The sequence below is a fragment of the Glycine soja genome, chromosome 9, assembly GCF_004193775.1.
Source record: "Glycine soja cultivar W05 chromosome 9, ASM419377v2, whole genome shotgun sequence".
NCBI lineage: Eukaryota > Viridiplantae > Streptophyta > Magnoliopsida > Fabales > Fabaceae > Glycine > Glycine soja.
In genome coordinates, this window is record NC_041010.1 from 4,604,151 (window position 1) to 4,608,733 (window position 4,583).

General features: G+C 27.7%; 2 long non-coding RNA genes across 2 annotated transcripts; one reads left to right on the plus strand and one right to left on the minus strand.

Annotated features, from left to right (window-relative positions):
- Window positions 1-489: 489 nt before the first annotated feature.
- LOC114425123 lies at window positions 490-1,303 on the plus strand. The gene is made up of 2 exons (XR_003669195.1): window positions 490-824; window positions 1,000-1,303. It is a non-coding gene; the product is annotated as an uncharacterized LOC114425123 (long non-coding RNA).
- A 1,074-nt stretch (window positions 1,304-2,377) lies between these two features.
- Window positions 2,378-4,583, minus strand: LOC114425622. Its single transcript, XR_003669253.1, has 3 exons — window positions 4,483-4,583; window positions 3,117-3,339; window positions 2,378-2,530 (listed from the first exon to the last, which is right to left on the minus strand). It is a non-coding gene; the product is annotated as an uncharacterized LOC114425622 (long non-coding RNA).

Sequence of the window (4,583 nt, forward strand, 5' to 3'; positions counted from 1 at the left end):
AATGTTAATGTTTTTTTTTGTTTGTCGAAAACATTAACTACCCTATTCTTAACTAAAATCAACTCCGCGTAAGGATACACATATGCAAGTGATGTTCGTGAAAAAATTTGTTGAATCACAGTTAGATTTAATTCTTCAATTCATAAAAAAAAAAGAGTTTGATTAATTTGAAATTTAATAAAATACAAATCAAATTTAATAAAAAAGTTGTTTTCATTAAAGATTGAACTGAAATAATATTTAAATAATTCAACCTAAATTAATTTGAGCACATGAATCTCGGTCAAATAAAACCCAAATGCACGACACGTTGAAGATCTATGCTTACCTAATTAGTCGCCACTTTGTATAATTTTCAACTTTTCATATGTTTATCTTACGTACAAAATGTATAAGCAAATATTGTATTTGTCTTTTCATATGTTTATTTTCATATATATATATATATTAATGGAAATTGAAATTTCTCTGTCCATTACCATTCGATTGTATAGTAAGTTCCTTTTATTTAAAATGTGGCCATGAACGCGTTGTGTGGTGTACAACAACCAATATAAATACCTCTTCTCATCTATATATCTTGTGCATTTGAAGTTGTATCCAAAGACATAATTAGTTAACCCTAGCAGAATTTGGTTTTGATTTGCCAAAAGTCCTGTGTAATAACATCATGAGCTCCAGGAGCGTCAATATTCAAGAGGTTCTTCTTCCCACTAAGCCTCCACCTAATGGAAGTAGCTCAACTTCTTCAAGCTCCAGTGGTAAGATGGGTCCAACTGCAAAGGGGATTTTTTATCCCAAGAACAGATGATCTCTCGTAAAAGGTACTACTACTACTAATAGTAATATCGTGATGAATTATCCACAAAGTAATTACAAACTTTTATCTCGTTTGTTTAAAACAATATTCGTACGTACATTTGGCTATAAGTTAACTTGAATAAATTAATTAATTATATATGTCCTGTTTTTTTTTTTTTCTTCCTTTTTTCAATGCAGGTATACGTATATTGAAGGGACCAATATTTGAAGCATATATATGCGAATGGGAATGTAATTGAAGCATGTTGCTAACTAGTTTACCATGATCTAATTAGGCTATTTAATTAATTTGTTTGTTTGTATGTTACCCTAGAGTTCCCGTGTGTTGTCTTCCAATAATGGGATATTAGTATTTAGTAATATAAAGATCGAAATGTCTTTTTTTTTTCTTTTTCTTAACAAGAGTTTCTATTTATTAGCCAGTACTTTGTGGTCATATTTAATATCTATATATCAAAGGCTTATGAATTTCACGGGTCAATGATTTTGCATCTGCAACCTTGCAAGTGCAAGTGTGCTACTGTGCCTCTTCTATTTATTAGCCAATACTTTGTGATCGCATCTAACATCCATCAATGGCTTATGAATTTTGCTGACGGGTGGATGATTTTGCATCCTGCAACATGTGCCACCCGTAGAGGGCTTTTCATTATAGACAGCTTCCTTATATAATGAGCAGTGAAAACATCCAAGACTTCTCTACTAAATAATATTTACGATTAATAATATTATAAAGATAACAAAACTGAAATATTACTGTTGCATTTTTCCATATTCGATGGTTATTAAGGTTTTTCTAATTTACAACAACACGGGAGAGAGAGAGAGAGAGAGAAACTGGATACAACTAATATATGACTATAAGAAAATAAATTTATGGTGAGGGTTGGGAGAATATCCGATGTTGGTCATGAGAGAGGGGATGCAAAATATGCTACAGGAAAACGGATTGCAACAAGCACACATGAACCCATATGTATATATTACAACAACTTATAAAAAATTAATAAATAATTTTGTAACTATTTTATAGAAGAATTTTGTAACTTAAAAATTTAGAAAATTAATAATTAATATTATTTAATTTTTCAAAAAGATTGACCTTAGGTTCCTATAAATACAAGCTACTTTCTATCCGGCAATAAATATGTACCCAATAATTGAAAGACCCTCAACAATAAATATGTACGCAATTTTCCGCTTCACTCGCCCTTTACTCGCCCTTTCCCCCTCCACACGAGATCAATCATTGGAAGCTTTTTAGCTTTAGGTTCATGTTGTTGTTGTGAATTAATGAAGTTAAAGGAACTTGGGAGATTGTTTTATTGTTAGTGTGATAAGATGTATAATGATACTATGAAATGACTTTAGTGGTGGGAAGGTTACCACGGTTGTTTTTAATAAAATAATAAAAAAATTAATATCTTTATAATTTTTTTATTAATATAATTTAAAAGAAGAAAATTTTAAATGCTTTGAAGAAAAATTGATTTAAAAACTTTTATATTTACAATATTTTATGAAGTAACCATATCAACATATTAGGCAAAATTAATTAATATGAAGTTCTTCGTATTTATAATATTTTATTTATAAATAGTTTTAGAGTCTAAACAAGTAATTAAGAAACAAACATTGAATCTATAACAACTAATAGTACAATTTGTTGTAAACTTTAATCCCACATAAGTTCCACTTGCAAATAAACCTGCAAAAAAGTTGAATAGTGAATATGAGAGATAATAGGTTAATTCAACCACCAACCCCAAACAATGCAAAGCAAATATAAAAAAATCAAAATTATTCGGACAATCAGGTTAAGTTAGATAAAATATATATAGGTTAACTAGAGTTGACAAATATGGGTCGGTTTGCCCATTTCAGAGATATCAGCATATATACATTAAATAAAGAAATATCCATATACAAATTAATAATAAGGTGTGAATTGCTTTTCATGTCTAAACAATTTTGTGCGAAGGTACATGTAACAAAAAAATTGGAGAAAACTATTTTTGTCCTTTATACTTATTATGAATTTCCTCTATCACTTGCATGCTCGTACGTACGAGACCTCTTGGATCAACTTAGAGATAGATCAGCTTAAATAATTTCCTTGAGATTCTAAGTTTAAATCTCATCGGTATCTGTTGTTATACACATACAAAAAATATTCACTAGCATGCATGGTCCCTTTTATTATATATATTATTTTAAAATTATAAAAAAGAAAAGGAAAACTGATATAATTACCATGGAACAAGTGCTACAAAGAAAATATGGTCAGAGCATACCTATTTGCCATTTCATATTGTTTTAACCTGCATGAGTAAAGCCAAGAGTTAATATCGACCTTGGCTTTTCTTAGAACCCGTTTTTCCTATGGGATCTGCCTTGTTTCCCAAATGATTGCTTGTGCTATCATGCTTTTTCTCAGAATCATTCCTAGAGGCAGCAGAATCTGCCTTGTTGCCCAGATAATTGCTTATGCTATCGTGCTCTTTTTTAGAATCACTCCTAGAGCCAGCAACAGAGTTTGAGGAAACAAAATCGAGTCATCAAAATAATATTTATGATTATTAATATTATATAAATTAAATAAAAAATTAAAAATATTTTTTCTTATGAGTGATTTTAAGTAGGTTTATATTTTTATACTCCCTATAAAATGAGTAAATTTTAATTTTGGTCCTTATAAAAAAAATCCTTATTGTTAGTCCCCTAAACAAAAATATATATGAAGTAAATGTTTTTTTTATCTCTATTATCATGTGAAACTCATCAAAAACTACTTATAAGTGTCATCTCATGTGATACTCAATGATACATACAATACCATGTCAACATGTGACACCTAAAAATTGTTTTTGATAATGTTATTTATCTACTTCAAAATGAATACTATATATTGACTTATATTGGAAAAAAAATTAAGGATTGAAAATAATAATTTTAGATTTTGCAAAGGATGAAAACAAAGAAAATGTTTCTAGAAGCATCAAAACCAAAATTCATTCAGTTATAGGACCAAAAATAGTGATTTCAATTCCTAGAGCGATGAAAAATTATAATAAAAACTCTTATTTTATAAGGATTAAAAATATATTTAATTTTTTTAAAGATTTTTTTTCTAGAAATATCCTCCTTCAGAGACAAGAATTTTTTCTATATTTCTTTTTTTATTACGAATATTTATGAATATTATATATACTTAAATTTTTTATTTTAATTTTTACCAAACAACCAAAAAAATTATTTCACTTTCCATTTTTATTTCTTTCCCCAACTAAACATAATAGAAGTGTGATATTAACATAAAAAAGTTAATATAATAATAATAATAATAATAATAATAATAATAATAATAATAATAATAATAATAATAATAATAATATCACCTCCCATAAAAACAACAACTAAATATTATCATCTTTAATTAAAGTGTTCATTTATACTCTTTCAACAAATTAAAATTATTATTAATGATTAACAAGTAAACAGCTCTAACATACTATAAAAAATTATTAATACTAACTATATAAGTCGATGCGTAATTATAATTAATCCTAACAATTAAATATGAATAGTAAATCAAGAGGAAAAATAATTCTAAAAGAATTAGTTGTATGTATGTATGTCATAACTCAGATCTACAGATACCTAGAGGCAGAGCGTTGAGATTGTGAACTCATTTTTACCGAACAGAAATACAAATAACAGACTAGATTTTCTTTTGGGTGTACAGATGTAGTAGTACTAGA